The sequence below is a fragment of the Callithrix jacchus genome, chromosome 14, assembly GCF_049354715.1.
Source record: "Callithrix jacchus isolate 240 chromosome 14, calJac240_pri, whole genome shotgun sequence".
Taxonomy (NCBI): domain Eukaryota; kingdom Metazoa; phylum Chordata; class Mammalia; order Primates; family Cebidae; genus Callithrix; species Callithrix jacchus.
The window spans coordinates 67,456,969-67,476,254 of NC_133515.1; the positions used below are offsets into that span (position 1 = coordinate 67,456,969).

A 19,286-nucleotide genomic window follows, 5' to 3' on the forward strand; every position below is an offset into this window, starting at 1 on the left:
AGCAGACATTTAGCAATGTCTGAAGACTTTTTTTTTTTTTTTGACACATGGTCTTGTTCTGTTTTCCAGGATGGAGTGCAGTAGCACGATCACAGCTCACTGCAGACTTGATCCTCCATGGCTCAAGCCAGCCTCCCATCTCAGCTTTCCAAGTAGCTGGGACTATAGACATGCGCCACCATGCCCAGTGAATTTTTAAATTTTTTTTTTTATAAAGACAGGGTCACTTTCTTGCCCAGTCTGGTCTCAAACTCCTGGGCTCAAGTGATCCTCCAGCCTGGCCATTCCCAAAGTGTTGGAATTACAGAGGTGAGCCACTGTGCCCGGCCTGAAGACATTTTTTGTGTCACGACTTGGGGGCAGAGCACACCTGGGGATGAGGATACTATTGGCATTTAGTGAGTAGAAACCAGGTGTGCTGTTAGCTATCCTACAATGTGCCAGTTCCCCTGTTCCCTTCACCCCACACACAAAAAGAATGAGATGGGTCAGGCACGGTGGCTCACGCCTGTAACCCCAACACTTTGGGAGGCTGAGGTGGGTGGATCACCTGAGGTCAGGAGTTCAAGACCAGCCTGGCCATCATGGTGAAATCCTGTCTCTATTAAAAATACAAGAATTAGCCAGGCATGGTGGGAGATGCCTGTAATCCCAGCTACTTGAGAGGCTGACACAGGAGAATTGCTTGAACCCAGAAGGCAGAGGTTGCAGTGAGCCAAGATTGTGCCCATGCATTCCAGCCTGGATGACAGTACAAGATTCTGTATTTAAAAAAAAAAAAAAAAAAAGGTCTGGTTGCAAATGTTAATAGCAGTGAGGTTGAGAAACCATGGGTTAAGTTGACTCAGCAATCAGTGCCCTCCATTCTGTGTCCCTAATCCATGTATTCAACCATTGTTCTCCAACATGGGGAGCAATGCCCCACTCAGGCAGGTCCTGTTCCTATCCCTAAACCTGTCCTCTTAGTTCTGACCTCTGTGCCTTTTTTCATGTAGTTCCCTCTGCCTGGAATGTTCTCCTATGCACCCATCTGAACCCTGCCTTTTCTTCAAAGCTCAAGCATCTCCTCTCCTGTGACACCCTAGTCACCAAAACCTCTCTGACCTTCCTCACTTGCAATACCTGGTAGGATGACCTTGAGGGCAGGAACTGGACCTGGATATATTTGTATCGTCCACAGCATTTAAGGCTCCCAGTATATATTTGTTGAAATACATACCTTTGCCGTCCAAAATTTTTCTTCACTGTTCTAGTGAATGTTTTCCTGTATTTTAAGAACAGTGGTTAAAAGGTAGAAGCCTTTGATTGGCTGAGGCTCAGGAATACCTTGGATGGAATCAGATTTGATCTGCATGGCCCAGAGAGAGGAATTTTATAATTTTTTTTCTTTTGAGATGGGGCTTCACTCTTGTTGCCCAGGCTAGGGTGCAATGGCACAATCTCAGTTCACTGTAACCTCTGCCTCCCAAGTTCAACTTGTCCTGCCTCAGTCCCCCAAGTAGCTGGGATTACAGGCACGTGCCACCATGCCCAGCTAATTTTTTGTATTTTTAGTAGAGACGGGGTTTCTCCATGTTGGTTAGGCTTGTCTTGAACTCCTGACCTCAGGTGATCTGCCTGCCTTGGCCTCCCAAAGTGCTGGGATTACAGGCATGAGCCACCGTGCCTGGCCATAAATTTTTAATTCCTTAAATGAAACAGGCACCAATCCATCCCATAAAAATCTGTGATGACATCTACAAGTCAAGAAATAATATAACACTGTTTGCCAAACTGCATGCCCAGAAGCGGAACAGCAAAGACCCAAGCTGACAAGCTTCCTAATTTCCCTAGTGTCAGAGCAACAGCTCTATCGACCTGGAGGAGTCTGAAAAAGTGGTCCAGGCCACACTTTTATGACTTCAGATATTTGACATTTCTTTGATATTGGATTGCACAGTTTGAGCTGAAAAAGTTTTTTCTTGTGTGTGTAGTAGAATGGATTTGCACAGTAGCGGAGAAAAAAATTTTTAAAGAAAAAGCATAGGCTACAGTGTCAGATATATGAATGTGAGTATTAATCTCAGTTCTATTATGTTCCAGCTATGAGACTTTAGGCAATTTCTTTACCTATGTGAGCCTCACTTTAGCTTACCATCTGTAAAATGGAGATATAGCACCTACCTTATTGTGATCTAGTGTGGATTAATAATGCCAATTGGCTGGCACAGAGGCTGCTACATGAGTAAGCTTACATAAATGGTATTTTCTCTCCCTTACTTTCCTTCCCTCCTCAGCCAACAATGATAGGATAACAGCAACAATGGTATAATAGTTTGTATTTTTGACGAATTTTTATGTTCTTTTGCTTTCTTTGAAGTAGCCAAGGCAAGGATTTTTAATTTGTCAGATAAGACAGTTCCAAGGTTGGAGTTGCAATAAATAATACAAATAATATCGTTATAATTTCTTATAGGTCCTCTCTGCAAACCTAGAAATGGGTTGGTTTCCTAAAAGCTAGCATTCCTTCCCTGCAACTTACTCTTTTTCTTTCTTTTTTGTTGTTGTTGTTTGTCTGTTTTCAATCTACAGATGGGTGAAAAGGAACATTATTTCTTATACATTTTCCCCTTAGGCAATCTCATCCACTCACTGGTCTACAATGACCATCTATACATAGCTGACTCACAAGGATGTTCAGAGCTCTCCTCTGAGTTCTAACTGGCAAATCTAGCTGCTTGTTTATCATCAATGCACCCCAAGTTCACCAAATGAAATCTAATCATGCAGCACTCCTGCTTAAAATGCTTTAAGTCATCCCATTATTCTTAGGAAAAAGATGAAACTTACATAGCTGTGTTGTGTGTCTTCTAGCCAGTACCTCTCTGCCACCACCTTACATCAGACCCCTGTGGGGACCTGCTTAGAATCTCAGAGTTAATATGAAGATTATTTTAAGCTGAAGACATTTGAGGCTCAACCAATGTAGAAAGAAGCCTTCTCAGAACTTCCCTTATCTGACTAAAAGCAGAAACTTTTGGAAAATATGGCTGTCATAAATTTCCTCTTCAGGGCAGCTTTTACTCCCAGGAAGGATATCAAGAATAAACCTACATAAATCCCCACTCTAGGGGAACTTTTTATGGCCATGGAAGAAAATTGAAAGAACAGTCATATCTGCATGAACAAGCATTATCACAAAATTTCTTATCTTCCATTTGTTCTTGCAGAAACCCATTTGCCTTTTCTAAAGAAACTCATTTGGTCTTCTGATAGAGGACCTTTCTCTCCCTTCCTTTTCCCTCCTAAGTTAGAAATTTAAGCTTGTAACTTAAATCATTTATTGAGCTACTTCTTTTGTAAGCTCCTGTATGCATACAAATAAATGTTTCCTTCTGTTGATCTACGTTTTGCCAGTTTAATTCACGGACTCCTTGATACTATACGTAAGAGAATAGAGGAAAAGTTTTTCCTCTTTTTTTTTGAGACAGTCTTGCTCTGTCACCAGGCTGGAGTGCAGCGGTGCGATCTTGGCTCACTACAACCTCTGCCTCCTGGGTTCAAGAGATTCTCCTGTCTCAGACTCCCAAGTAGCTGGGACTACAGGCACGTGCCACCACACCCAGCTAGTTTTTGTATTTTTAGTAGAGACGGGGTTTCACCAAGTTGGCCAGGAGGGTTTCAATCTCTTGACTTTATGATCGCCCTCCTTGGCCTCCCAAAGTGCTGGGATTATAGGTGTGAAACACTGTGCCCAGCCTAGTGCTAAAAAAGTTTACAAAAAATTTACTTTTTTTTTGTAAAATTTGAGAGAGTCTCACTCTGTCACCCAGGCTGGAATGCAGTGGCACAATCTCAGCTTACTGCAACCTCTGCCTCCTAGGTTTAAGCAATTCTCATGCTTCAGCCTCCTGAATAGCTGGGACTACAGGCGCCCGACACCATGCCTGGCTAATTTTTGTATTTTAAGTAGAGATGGGGTTTTGCCATGTTGGCCAGGCTGGTCTCAAACTCCTGAGCTCAGACAATCCACCTGCCTCAGCCTCCCAAAGTGCTGGGATTACAGGTGTTAGCCACTATACTTGGCCATGGCCCCTTTTAGTTTTATGATTCCTCTTGCCAGAACTCTGCCCATACCCTTTTCTCTGCCAAGAATGCTTTCCCCTCCACTGGCATTTATATAACTACTCCTTATCCTTTATTTCAAACAGCAACTCCTGGAGGAAGCCTTCTCTGACCTCCCAGTTATAGGCTCTTTGGGCATCCTATGCTTTTCCTTTATAGCACATCTTACACTAGCAATAAAAATGTGTATGATTATGATGATGATTTTTTTTTAAACGGAGTCTCACTCTGTCATCCAGGCTGGAGTGCAGTGGTGCCATCTTGGTTCATTGCAACTTCTGCCTCCCAGGTTTAAGTGATTCTCCTGCCTCAGCCTCCCAAGTAGCTGGGACTACAGGTGCCAGCCAGCATGCCCAGCTAATTTTTGTATTTTTGGCAGAGACGGGGTTTCGCCATATTGGCCAGGCTGGCCTTGAACTCCTGACCTTGTGATCTGCCCACCTTGACCTCCCAAAGTGCTGGGGTATATGATTATTTTATTAATATCTTTTACCCCAAAAGACTGAAAGCTTCTTGATGGTAAGTGTCCTGCCTATTTTTGCTCACCATTTTATTCTAAGTTCCTAACACAAAGTAGATACTGAAGAAAATAATCACTGAATGAATGCATGTATAGAAGACAGAGGAGAAACACCACATATGATAGATAGACTAGAACTACTCCCTCCAGGATACCCCTTTCAAGCCCAGGATGTGTGAACCCCTACATCACAGTTCTTTGAAGGCCAGTTATATGTTGGGACAAAGCAATCTAAAAACAGCCAGTGCTAGTGTGGGAAAAGCTGTTACTCTATCGGGGCAACTGTCCTCTCCAGAGATTAAGTGACAGTTTACTTGAGAAAAGTTGACCCAGAAAACCCTCCTACAATATGCAACATGCATGAGAGAACCTGATCAAATCTAAAAATAGCTCCATCACTGGAACCGGAAAAACTTTAGTGAGGATTCAGCCTCTCTCCTTGCAACCTCTACCTCTACGGAGACTTTTCTTTTTCTTTTTTTTTTTTTGAGACAGAGTCTCATTCTGTCGCCAGGCGCCAGACTGGAGTGCAGTGCCATGATCTTGGCTCACTGCAACCTCCGCCTCCTGGGTTCAAGCAATTCTCCTGCCTCAGCCTCCCGAGCAGCTGGGATTACAGGTGCACGCCACCATGCCCAGCTAATCTTTGTATTTTTAGTAGAGACGAGGTTTCGCCATGTTGGCCAGGATGGTCTTGATCTCTTGACCTCATGATTTGCCCGCCTCGGCCTCCCAAAGTGCTGGGATTACAGGCGTGAGACACCGCGTCCGGCCTCTACAGAGACTTTGATCTTTTTTACTGAACTACAGAATCCCAGAATGGGAGTGCTAGGGATCTATCTAGTCTGCTGCTGTCATTTTAATTTAATTTTTATTTTAAATTATTTTTTAATAGAGACACGATCTTGCTATGTTGCCCAGGCTGGTCTTAAACTCTTGGCCTCAAGTGACCCTCCTGCCTTGGCCTCCCAAATGCTGGGAGTACAAGCATGAGTCAACTGTCTCTAGCCTGCTCTTATTTTATAATGAGAAAATTAGCTTCAGGGTGGTTTAGCTATTTCCCCTACATCACCCAGGCAGTTGGTTGCAGAATGGCTCAGACAGGGGCTTTCTAGCTTCTCCACCATGGTAATGCTTGGGTTTGTGATCTGAAAAACCAAAACAAAAGACCCTTTTATCAACAAAGACAAGTTCTAAGGTTAAGGAAACAAAGTCACCTACGGGTCTACTTACTGGTTGGTGGAGGGTTCAGGGCCCAGCTAGCATGACAAATTGCTAAATTCCTAAGGCTCTAACCCCCCTAGCAATAAGAAATATCAGTCCTCTCCTAACGCCAATTTACAACCTAAACCACCACAACACTGATTGGACAGCAGGACAACCGTACAAAGGTTCTTTCCTGAATAAGCTATTGCAGACCTTAGGCCTTAAGCCAGTTTCAGCCAGCTTACAGAAGCTGCACGCAAACTTTCTTTGTATCCTTTAGTTCACCTTTTGACATAAAGAGCCAAATTCCATCTGATTTTTATGCCAAAACCCTGCCCCAAATTGAACATGGAGTATGTTACCTATATGTTCATCCATTGTCTATGTATTAGGTTCCCCTCATAATTATGTATAGCTTCCCCCACTAATCCTGATGAATATGTATGACTCTGTTGTATGATACAGACCCTGTGAAGCCTGAAACCCAAGCTTTTGACACAAGACCTTTTCTCTTTTTTTTTTTTTTTTTTTGGTAGAGATGGAGTCTTGTTCTTTCACCCAGGCTGGAGTACAGTGGTGCGATCTCAGCTCACTGCAACCTCTGCCTCCTGGGTTCAAGCAATTCTCCTGCCTCAGCCTCCCAAGTAGCTTGGACTGCAGGCACACACCACCACACTTGGCTAATTTATTTTGTATTTTAGCAGAGACAGGTTTTCACCGTGTTGTCCAGGCTGGTCTCAAAATCCTGAGCTCAGGCAATCCACCTGCCTTGGCCTCCCAAAGTGCTAGGATTACAGGCATGAGCCACTGTGCACAGCCAAGACAGGACCTTCTGTCCACACCAGAGACTTTTTCTTTCTGAGTTGCAAACTAATATCACCAATAAAGCTCTCCTTTCCACTATCTAGATATTCTGGTGGTTTTCTGGGTGACGGATTTGACACCACCTAGCTTTTAGGCATCTTGCAAGATATATGTTCTTGTAGGTCACCCAAAAGGAAGGCAGGTGAGTGGAGGCTTATTTCCTACTTCTCTGGTTCATTGCCATAGTAAGCAAAAGTCTCAGCAAGGGAACCCAGGCAAACCACCCAAATTGTGGGTGAAGAATACCTGGAACAGAGACTGGAATATGACAAGATAGAGGATAGGAGCTTGGTTTCCAAGGGCTGATCTTAGCTCTGCCACTGGATAGCCTGGTTATCACTTGGAAAACACACTGTCGCTCTAAAATTTGTTAAATGGGTTAATAATACTGACTTCAGGCTATTAAGAGACGCAAATAAGATAATGTACTAAAGACCTTTAGCACAATATCTGACATCTGGTGTTCAATAAATGGGGATATTGTTCAATTCCATTCCAATCCAAACTTATAAACATCTGTGGGAAGGCTGCTTTATAGGCAAGCAGTAGGGGAGCACAGTAATTATCTTGGAGGGGAAAACTCAGCTCTCCTTCCAAATGACACATTCTTTCTTTGGATATGCTAATGCTTTATTAAAAAAAAAATTTCTGAGACAGAGTATCTCTCTGTCACCCAGGCTGGAGTGCATTGGTGTGATCTTGGCTCACTTCAACCTCTGACTCCCTGGTTTAAGCAATTCTCGTGCCTCAGCCTTTTCTAATTAATACCTGGGATAACAGATGTGCACCACCATGCCCAGCAAATTTTTGTATTTTTAGTAGAGATGGGGTTTTGCCTTCTTGGCTAGGATGATCTGGAACTCCTGGCCTCAAGTGATCTGCCCATCTTGGCCTCCAAAAGTGTTGGGATTACAGGCGTGAGCCACTAAGCCACCAAGCCCAGCCCTAGATAGGTTAATATTTTAAATCAGCTTGCAGTAAAGTCCTGCTGGCCAGCCGAACCACTTGCAATGACTTTGCATATCTGTGCTTAATCCATTAGTCAGAGGATTTACTGTTCAACAACTAGAGCAATCTTTTTTTTTGTTTGTTTTGAGATCGAGTCTTGCTCTGTTGCCTAGGCTGGAGTGCAGTGACACAATCTCAGCTCACTGTAACCTCCGCCTCCCGGGTTCAAGCAATTCTCCTGCCTCAACCTCCCAAGTAGCCGGGATTATAGGCGTATGCCACCATGCCTGGCTAATTTTTGTATTTTTAGTAGAGACAGGGTTTCATCATGGTGGCCAGGTTGGTCTTGAACTCCTGACCTCGTGATCCACCCACCTTAGCCTCCCAAAGTGCTGGGATTACAGGTGTGAGCCACCATACCCAGCTAGAGCAATCTTAGTTTCTTCCTTCCCAAATTCTCAAGTAGCCTATCCCTGTAACACCCAGCCATAGACAAAGAGCACTCATCATTATCAAGAACTTTGGAGGCCCTGAGATTCGAGACAATTGAAGGTGTCCAGAATAAGCCATTGTGGCTTAAAAATTATTATGAGCTGAAAGCATTTGAGGTCTTGAAGTCTCTTATCTACCTAAAGGCAGAGGCTCCCAAAAGAACTCAGCTGTCGTAAATCTCCTCCCTGGGAACAACTCTAATCTTGAGAGAGAATTTGGCAGCACACCCAAAGAGACATTATCAGAAAACTATCATATCTCCATCTGTTCTCCTAAGGACCCATTTATCTTTCTTAAAAGTCATTTGTTTTTCCATAAGTGTTCTTTCTCCTCCCCTCACATAAGAAGTCATTTATTTTCCTAGTAAGTACCCTTTTCCCACTCCCTGTCACCTATGAGGGTGGTATAAAGCCCTAAAGTCTATCCATGCCTTTCAGTTGCATTTCTTCATAAATGCCTGCACATGATTAAAATTCATCTTTTCTCTTGTGAATCTGTTTTTTGTCAGTTTAATTTTAGGCCCCCAATTACAAAACCTAAGATAGTAGAGGAAAATATTTTCTTCCCCACAAGGTCAACCTCCTGTTCATAAACTAAAAACACAAAATACATAAACTAAATATAAGAAAATGTAAGTTTCTTAAGTTGTTACTGGAAAGGAGTCCCGATCCAGACCCCAAGAAGATTCTTGGATCTTGTGCAAGAAAGAATTTGAGGCAAATTCATAAAGTGAAAGCAAATTTATTAGAGAAATAAAGAAAAGAGTGACTACTCCACAGGCAGCGCAGTCCCAAGGGCTGCCGATTGGCTATTTTTATGGTTATTTCTTGATTACATGCTAAACAAAGTGTGGATTATTCATGAATTTTCCAGGAAAGAGGTGGGCAATTTCGGGAACTGAGGGCTCCTCTTGCTTTTAGACCATATAGGGTAACTTCCTGATGTTGCCATGGCGTTTGTAAACTGTCATGGTGCTGGTGAGAGTGTCTTTTAGTATGCTAATGTGCTATAATTAGTGCATAATGAGCAGTAAGTATATAAGGACCAGAGGTCACTTTTGTCATCATCTTGGTTTTGGTGGGACGTGGCCAGCTTCTTTACCACAACCTGTTTAATCAGCTAGGAATGCCTAACTTACTGGGAATGCAGCCCAGCAGGTCTTGGTTTTATTTTACCCAGCCTCTATTGAAGATGGAGGCACTCTGGTTCAAACGCCTCAGACAATTAAGACTATTTTGGTGTTTTGGGTTTTTTTCTATCAAACAGCAAACTTTTTCAAAAGCCATTTTTTGGTTCTTGGAAATAGATGCTCAGTGTTGCAAAGAAAAATTAGCACTGAGACAAAGGATCTTTCAGCAATGCAATGTGACATGATGGCTATCGAGGGTACCCTTCCTGCAGTCCAGGAAGTAAAAATTGTGCTGCTGAAAGATCCTTTGTCTCAGTGCGATTTTTCATTGTGGCACTGAGCATCTATTTCCAACACTGGTGCCCTTGCTTTACTGGTGCCTAAATATGTCTGTCTATTGTGCAATCCAGCCTTGGGCATTGTTAGTCCTAATTTTGCAAACCAGGAAATAAAAGGTAGGCATTCAGGGCACACAGCTGGTAGAGTGGAGTAAAGACAAAGTTGAGGTTTATTTGACTCCTACTATACATCTTTAGTGAATCCTTTAGATTATTCCAGTTCATTGTGATCAAGAGGCCAAGATAAATATTTTTGGGCCTGAATTTTGGGCACATGCATCTTCAAATACCTCTGAACTATAGGAGTGAAAAGGTCTGATACCATTTCTCTCCCATCATAAAGATCATAATCAGAACTTCAATAACGAAAGACAGGTTAACAAGAGAAAATATAACATATTTATTTAACCATTTACGATGGATTTCAGAAATGAAGACTCAAAGAAGATCCAAGGGAAAACTGTCCATTTCTATGTTTAAATTTGATCAAAAATTTTCAGTCACATAGAAATATGATTGGAAAGAAAGGGAACAATCTTTTTTTTTGAGATGGGGTTTTACCATGTTGGCCAGGCTGGTCTTGAACACCAACCTGGGTGATCCACCCACCTTGGCCTCCCAAAGTGCTGAGATTACAGGCATGAGCCATTGCACCCGGCCAAAAGGGAACAATCTAATAGCAACTGACTAATTGAGGAGACTCAGCAAGGCCTGTCTGTTTGGATTCTTCTTGGCCTCCCTGTGTGATGTTTCTTCTTCATGGGTATAGGTCAGCACCCCTGCCAGAATCAAAGTCTTACTTACAATCTACTTTCGGACAACATAGGTGAGATAATTCCTTTTTTTCTTTTTTGAGATGGAGTTTCACTCTTGTTGCCTGGGCTGGAGTGCAATGGCGCAATCTTGGCCCACCGCAACCTCTGCCTCCTGGGTTCAAGCAATTTTCCTGCCTCAGCCTCCAGAGTAGCTGGGAGTACAGGCATGCACCACCATGCCCAGCTACTTTTTGTACTTTTGGTAGAGAGGGAGTTTCACCATGTTAGTCAGGCTGGTCTTGAACTCCCAACCTCAGGTGATCTGCCTGCCTCGGCCTCCCAAAGTGCTGGGATTATAGGTGAGCCACCGTGCCCAGCCTAGATCAGAGAATTCCTTTATGTTCAGTGTTTACATGGAAAGATGGGGGAAGATAGGATTACTATTTCTAGGTTTTATGGCTGGTGTTGGGGAAGAGGGGTTCTGGTTTCTATGACCCACCTTGTGGAAGAGGGAATCTCATTTCTATGGTCTGCCTTGGGGAAGAAAGAGAAGCAGGAGAAAGAAGGGTGGGAGAATATCATGTCAACCTAAAAAAAGACATTGGAGAAAAATATCTCAAAATATGTTGAGTTTATTCAGGAATGAGAAATGAGGATTATAACCTGGGTGCATGGAATGGTAAGCTACAGATGCATCGGGTGAGGAAAGGGTAAAGGGAAACCTTTATTGGCAAAAAGGGAGAGGTTCCCATAAGCTGCTTAAAAGCAGAGTTTATTGGTTCCAGAGGCTCAAAGACAGAGTTGTTGCCCATTCATTGGTGGAGATGCCATTACTGGGTAAGTGTCCTTTTGAGAGCACCTTTTCTGAGTTACTGTAGTCCTAATGAATGTCCAGTGATAAATCTTGTCATAGAAATATATGAATCCATGCGAAAAGTAGAAGCTGTGCAAAGTAGGAGATGTGAAAAGATTTCTAGTGGGGTTTTCAGAAAGTCCTTGGAAACAGTTTTGTTTTTTGTTTTTTTTTTTTGAGACTGAATTTTGCTCTCATTGCCCAGGTTGGAGTGCAATGGCATGATCTCGGCTCACTGCAACCTCTGTCTCCCAGGTTCAAGCAATTCTCTTGTCTTAGCCTCCGGAGTAGCTCGGATTATAGGCATGCGCCACCATGCCCGGGTAATTTTATATTTTTAGTAGAGATGGGGGTTTCTCCATGTTGGTCAGGCTGGTCTTGAACTCCCCACCTCAGGTGATCCACCTGCCTTGGCCTCCCAAAGTGCTGGGATTACAGGCATGAGCCACTGTGCCTGGCTGGAAACAGTTCTTATCTCAGACATGGAAGCTAAGCCCCTTCTCCTTCATGCCTTCCTGGCTTAATTTTGTCTGAGTCTGACAAAAGTGATTTCATACTGGCATCTGCAACTTTCACAGTCAGAAAGAGGCTTTGCTTCTGAGGCCCTCACAGATGCCTAGAGACAGTTGGCCTGCCACACAGAGAGGCATGGGGAAGCACCAAGGCTGATCAGGAGGCAGAAGTGGGGAGCATGGCCCAGACACTTTAACTGGGGTTTTCACAGGACTGAATGAGCCGGGCAGGGTAGGTACACTGAGAAAGTTTAGGACTGGATGGTTTGAATAATTTCAGGGGACTCTGGGGCATAGGGGTTTGTGCCTAGGTTTGGAGTGATTTAGGATGGGAAGAATATTGGCCTGATATGTGAGAGTTTGAAAAAGGAGATGATTGGGATGGGCTCTGGGTTGATCGGTTTGTATATTAAACATTTGTATGTTAAACATTAGCAAGCCCTGGGAAGAGCAGTCTCCTTAGGATCAAAGCCTCAAATGCCAGAGCAGTAAGAATACAAAAAATAAGAAAATATGATCAATATACAGTCATGAAAATATGCTAAGGAAAACGTCTATAAAATATTTTTAATATTTGATAAATAAATGCAGAATTATATCTGGATCTACATTTGCTAATATTCTTAATAAAGGTGAATTCTTAAACAGGTAAGACAGATTTGATAATTTTGGTTTAAAAGCAGTTATATGTCTTCATCTTGATTTTACTACAATGTAGAGTATAATATAAATGTATATCTCATTTTAGGTAAGACTTGGGTTTTTTGTTTTGTGTTGTTTAGAAAGTCAACACCACAAAATTTGAACTTTCTATTTCGAAATTGTTTTTATGGGTTAGACTAATTATCATTGTTTCACAAAAATATTTAAGTTTATGAGAGTGTAAATATGTGTGCTCAACTAAATTGTATTATAACAACTAGAGTGCTGATAAAATAGAAAAAGAAGTACATTGGCTCTGTGAATTTCAGAAAATGCTGAAAATTATTTGGATTTTATTACTTCACTTTCTTTCTTTTCTTTTTTTTTGAGACAGTGCCCAGGCTGGAGTGTAGTGCTGAGATCTTGGCTTACTGCAACCTCTGCCTCCCAAGTTCAAGCGATTCTCCTGCCTTAGCCTCCCGAGTAGCTAGGATTACAGACACCCACCACCATGCCCAGGTAATTTTTTGTATTTTAATAGAGACAGGGTTTGCCATGTTGGCCAGGCTGGTCTTGAACTCCTGACCCCAAGTGATGTGCCCTCTTTGGCCTGTCCAAAGTGTTAGGATTACAGGCATGAGCCACTGAGCCCAGTCTATTACTTCACTTTCAACATCCATGGAAAATTTCTGTCATCTCTTTGCCAAACTTTGAATATCAGCAGTAATTTTGTTGTTTTGTAATCAAAAGTTAAACATAATTTTCAAGATCCTCAAAACACTTTAAGATATTAGACTAATATAATAGAGTATTCCATTAGTTAATGAGAACTCTTTGGTTACATTGAATATCTTTTTAAAAACAAAGACTCAGAGAGGTAGAAACAATTACTGTGTCAGCAAGCATAGTTTTTACCTTTTTTTTTTTTTTTTAAGTGCCAATAAAGAGGTAAATTCATCTTCCAGAGGTTCCTAAAATAAAAAATAGGCCGGGCGCAGTGGCTCACGCCTGTGATCCCAGCACTTTGGGAGGCTGAGGCGGGTGGATCACAAGGTCAGGAGTTCAAGACCAGCCTGGCCAAGATGGTGAAACCCCATCTCTACTAAAAACTACAAAAATTAGCCAGGCACGGTGGCAGGTGCCTGTAATCCCAGCTACTCAGGAGACTGAGGCAGAAGAATTGCTTGACCCTGGGAGGTGGAGGGTGCAGTGAGCTGAGATCAAGCCATTACACTCCAGTTTGGGATACAGAGTGAGGCTCCATTTCAAAAAATTAAAAAAATAAAATAAAAAAGAGGCACATTCAGTAAAATATCAACTTTGTCTTGTAGTATAAGATTATCTTTTAAAGCTAAGATTGAAAATCTTAATATCTTCATATAACTTTATAAATAATTGTTTTTAAATTTTGTGTCATTCCTGCACAACAATATGCATATGTTTAAATATATACATGTAAATATTAAAATAAATAAAGTATATGTGATGAAGGAGAGAAGAAATTGGTCTCAAAGTTTTTTTTTTTTGGGGTGGGCGGTAATCATTGAGAGCTTGTAACATTGCTCAGGTTGGCCTTGAACTCATGGCCTTGCCTCCTCAAGCGCCAGGACATCTGGCCGGAGCCACCTCAGCCCCCACATTTTTTTTTTTGAGACAGTCTCTCTCTGTCACCCAGGCTGGAGTGCAGTGGCACAATCTCAGCTCACTGAAACCTCTGCCTCCTGGGTTCAAGCAATTCTCCTGTCTCAGCTTCCCAAGTAGCTGGGACTACGGGCACATACCACCGTGCCCAGCTAATTTTTGTATTTTAGTAGAGACGAGGTTTCGCCATGTTGGCCAGGCTGGTCTTGAACTCCTGACCTCAGGTGATCTACCCGCCTCAGCTTCCTAAAGTGCTGAGATTACAGGCATGAGCCACAGAGCCCGGCCTCTGGTCTCGAAGTTTTTCCTCTTTTTCACCAAAGATAGTAAAAAGTTATCTTATTTTTGGGTAATCTGCCAAGATAGCAGAGATGCCTTATGTCAACTGAATATTCTTGAGAACCTGTTAATTTTTAGTGCTTTTGAAACAATCAACAAACGTTCTTCAAATCTAAAAGAGCTTTATTACATTTTTATGATGATGATGATGTTACCTTCTGCCGTGCTTATTTTAAAATACTGCATTGTTGGCTGGGCATGGTGGTTCACATCTGCAGTCCCAGCACTTAGGGAAGCTAAGGTGAGTGGATCACTTGAGATCAGGAGTTTGAGACCAACTTGGCCAACATGGTGAAACACTATCTCTATTTTAAAAATCTTTTTTTTCTCTTCTTTTTTTTGAGACAGAGTTTTGCTCTTATTGCCCACGGTGCCATCTTGGTTTACCACGACCTCCGTGTCCTGGATTCAAGCAATTCTCCTGCCTCAGCCTCCCAAGTAGCTGGGATTACATGCATGTACCACCACGACTGGCTAATTTTATATTTTTAATAGAGATGGGGTTTTTCCATGTTGGTCAGGGTGGTGTCCTGACCTCAGGTGATCTGCCTGCCTCGGCCTCCCAAAGTGCTGGGATTACAGGCATGAGTCATTTCGCCCGTCCAAAAAATAATTTTAATTTGCATTCTTATTCTTGTTAATTATCTAGCCAAGCTAAATTAGTTCTTTTTCTTTTTTTTTTTTTTTTTTTTTTTGAGGCACAGTCTTGCTCTGTCACCGTGGCTGGAGTGCAATGGAGAGATCTCAGTTCAGTTAAACCTTCACCTCCTGGGTTCAAGCCATCCTCCTGCCTCAGCCTCCCAAGTAGCTGGGATTACAAGCGTGCATCACCACATCTGACTAATTTTTGTATTTTTAGTAGAGATGGGGTTTCACCATCTTGGTGAACAGGCTGGTGAACTCCTGACCTCAAGTGATCCACCCACCTTGGCCTCTCAAAGCATTGGGATTCCAGGAGTGAGCCACCATGCCTCTTCTCTTTTTTTGAGACAGGGTCTCACTCTATCACACAGGCTGGAATGCAGTGGCACCAGCCTAGCTCACTGCAGCCTCAAACTCCTGGACTCAAGCTATCCTCCTGCCTTGGCCTTCCAAAGTATTGGGATTACAGGTGAGAGCTACCACACCTGGGCAATTTTTTTCTGTTTAAAATACTCTTGCCAACCAATAGCAAATGCAACACACACTTTACCAGGTGGATTAAAAGGACCTTGAGATTTGTCAATACCGTCAAAGACCATGATATATTTGACCCCAGGATTGTTGTGAAATAGTTACGTATTACACTCCAATAGAGGATTCTATTCTGTTTCATTCTGGTATTGATGGTTACTGTAATACATTAACCAGAGTCATTTAATTTTGTCATCAGCAGGTGATCTCTGCCATCTCTTTCCCTCCCAAAGTGCTAGAATTACAGGCCAGAAGCACTGATGCTTACTGACTCCACGAAAATAGCTACATTGGCTGGACCCAGTGGCTCACACCTGTAAGCCCAGCACTTTGGGAGGTCAAGGTGGGCAGATCACGACGTCAGGAGTTGGAAACCAGCCTGGCCAACATGGCGAAAACCCATCTCTACTAAAAATACAAAAATTAGCCAGGCGTGGTGGCATGCACCTGTAATCCTAGCTATTCAGGAGGCTGAGGCAGGAGAATTGCTTGAACCCAGGAGGCGGAGGTTGTGGTGAGCCGAGATCACGCCATTGCACTCCAGCCTGCACTCCAGCCTGGGTAACAATAGCGAAACTCCGTCTCAAAAAAAGAAAAAAGAAAAAGAAAAATACGTTGAGTTAAATTTTACTTGTTCTAAATATTATATAAAATATTACATTTTGGAAGTAGATAGTGTCATTGGTGGAGATGGTGATTTTATAGGAAATATGAAAAATATTGATTGGCCTATCTATAAAAGTCCTAAGAGAATAGCCAGATATTACAGATACTTGAGCAAACCCCTTTACTTTTCATAGTAATGTAACTATCTTCCCTCCTTCCCCCTTCCCTCCTTCCCTTCTTCCCCCTTCCCTCCTTCCCTCCTTTCCCCCTTCCTTCCTTGCCCCCTTCCTTCCCTCCTTTTTTTTTTCTTTTGAGATGGAGTCTCACTCTGTTGCACAGCCTGGAGTGCAATGGCATGATCTTGGCTCACCGCAAGCTCCGCCTCCTGGGTTCAAGCAATTCTCCTGCCTCAGCCTCCTGAATAGCTAGGATTACAGGTGCATGCCACCACGCCTGGCTAATTTTTGTATTTTTAGTAGAGATGGGTTTTTGCCATGTTGGCCAGGCTGGTTTCCAACTCCTGACGTCGTGATCTGCCCACCTTGACCTCCCAAAGTGCTGGGCTTACAGGTGTGAGCCACTGGGTCCAGCCAATGTAGCTATTTTCGTGGAGTCAGTAAGCATCAGTGCTTCTGGCCTGTAATTCTAGCACTTTGGGAGGCTGAGGCGGGAAAATCATGAGGTCAAGGGTTGGAGACCAGCCTGGCCAACATGGCGAAACCCCGTCTCTACTAAAAGTACAAAAATTAGCCAGTTGTGGTGGTGGGTGCCATAATCCCAGCTACACAGGAGGCTGAGGTATGAGAATGGCTTGAACTTGGGAGTTGAAGATTGCAGTGAGCCGAGATCGTGCCATTGCACTCCAACCTGGACAACAGAGGGAGATTCCGTCTCAAAAAAAAAAAAAAAAAAAGAATCAGTGCTTCCTTTAATAGGATATAAATGGGCAGATTGCTAGTACAACCAAGGCTATAGTGGGAGTGCCATTAGTATTTGAGAACAACTTTTACTTAATCAGGTATGACAAATTCACATTAAGGAATAAAGATTGCAATTAATATCTGCAGTTAACACCTACAATGTCTTCCCAGGAAACTGGTGTGGTTCCTGTTTCTTAGTTTACAGATTCTCTCAGCCTTACAGGTTGTAAAGAAGCTACTTCCCTGCAGGCTACAAACATTGGTGAATTTCAAGAATCTAGAGGAAAAGAGTAGCTCCCTGACAATTATAGATAAAAAGAGTAGTGAACACGAACTTCTTGATGTTGCCTTCGTGGCCTCAGAATAGGTTACTTAACTTACCAAAAATCAATTAAGAAACCACTTTGGAATGATAAGGCTTTTGAAAATGCACTCCTAAATACATTGCATAATCTCCAGAGAGACGTTAATCATCAGGATGCAATAGTTTCTCAGTATCTTACGGCACTAGATTTGCTAACCAAAAGGTGGCTTATGTTAATTTATACCTCTTGCTTCATTTGTATATATAAATCAGGCTAAGTAGGTTAGAAAGTATGTAATAAAGGTTGGGTGCGGTGGCTCATGCCTGTAATTTCCAGCACTTGGAGATGCCAAGGCAGGCAGATCACCTGAGGTCATCTTGAGGGAGTTCAAGACCAGCCTAACCAACATGAAGAAACCCCATCTCTACTAAAAAATCCAAAAAAATTAGCCAGGAATGGTGGCGCAGGCCTGTAATCCCAGCTACTTGGGAGGCTGAGGCAGGAGAATCGCCTGAACCCAGGAGGCAGAAGTTGTGGTAAGCCAAGATCACACCATTGCACTCCAGCCTGGGCAACAAGAGCAAAACTCCACCAAAAATAAAAAAAAAGAAAGTACATAATAAAAAGGGAAGAGATTCAGAGGATGCATGAGATGGCTACCAGGGAATCCGTATAATAATATCTCCTCACTTGGCACACAGCACTCTGGTTACAGTTAGATAGGAGAACTAAGTGCTAGTATTCCATACTACAACCGGGAAATTATAGTTATTGATAATTTGTTGCCTATTTCCAAATAGCTATACGAGGTTTGTAATACACAGAAAGATGAATGTTTGATAGATATTCCAATTACCCTTATTATCCATTGTGTACAGGTATCCAAATACCACATGTGCCCAAAAATGTGTATGAGTATTATATATTAATTTAAAAATAAACTTAAACAACATTAAAAGTCTATAGTTTTATAAAAATTTTTTGGTCATCATAATCATGTCTATGTGCTATAAATTATACGCACATCTAATTTCCATCAAAAGAACTATCGAGGCTGGGCATGGTGTCTCACGCCCGTAATCCCAGCAGTTTGGGAGGCCAAGGCGGGCTGATCACTTGAGGCCAGGAGTTTGAGACCCGCCTGGCCAACATAGTGGAACCCTGTCTCTTTTGTACTAAAAGTACAAAAATTAGCCTGCATTGTGGTGAGTGCCTATAATCCCAGCTACTCAGGAGGCTGAGACATGTTAATTGCTGGAACCTAGGAGGCAGAGGTTGCAGTGAGCCAAGATCTCACCACTGTACTCCAGCCTGGGCAACTAAGCAAGACTCTGTCTCAGAAAAAAAAGTACTGTGGAAAACGGCCAACTAAGCAAGAAACTCAAATAATGATCTTGGCACAAAAGCATGAGATCAGCCTTTTTACTATGTGATCAAGAATGGTCTTTAGAGATTATTTATGGTCACAGGAGAGATTGTTTAGGAAAAATTATTCACAGTTTAGAAATAAGACAAAAAGATGACTACAAGATATGTTTTCTGCAATTTTTATTGTGCTAAGATAAACAACATAAAATGCACCATCTCAACCATTTTAAAGTGTACAGTACAGTGGCGTTACGGACATTCATAATGTTGTATAACCATTACAATCATCCCCTTCATCCCTTTCCATAACTCTTCATCTTGTAAAACTGACAGCGTAACTCCCCTTAAACAATAATTCCCCATTTCCTCCTCCTCCTCCCCCACCCCTAACTCCCAATCCCTGGTCCCTGGCACCAGCGTTCTAGGAATGTGAATGCCTGTCTTTAGGAATGTGAGTACTCTATGTACTTTGTATAAGTGGAGTCATGCAGTATTTGTTCTTTTGTGACTGGCTATTTCATGCAGCATAAAGTCCTCAAGGTTTATCTCTGTTGTAGCATATGTCAGAATT

At 42.4% G+C, this 19,286-nt stretch overlaps 1 long non-coding RNA gene across 1 annotated transcript in view; it reads left to right on the top strand.

The window, feature by feature from the left end:
- LOC108588239 (uncharacterized) overlaps positions 1–19,286 on the top strand; it is a 37,773-nt gene that overhangs the window by 8,449 nt on the left and 10,038 nt on the right. Inside the window, exon 2 of the long non-coding RNA XR_008476391.2 lies at positions 12,758–12,882. This is a non-coding gene — a long non-coding RNA (uncharacterized LOC108588239). The remainder of the gene's footprint in view (positions 1–12,757; positions 12,883–19,286) is intronic.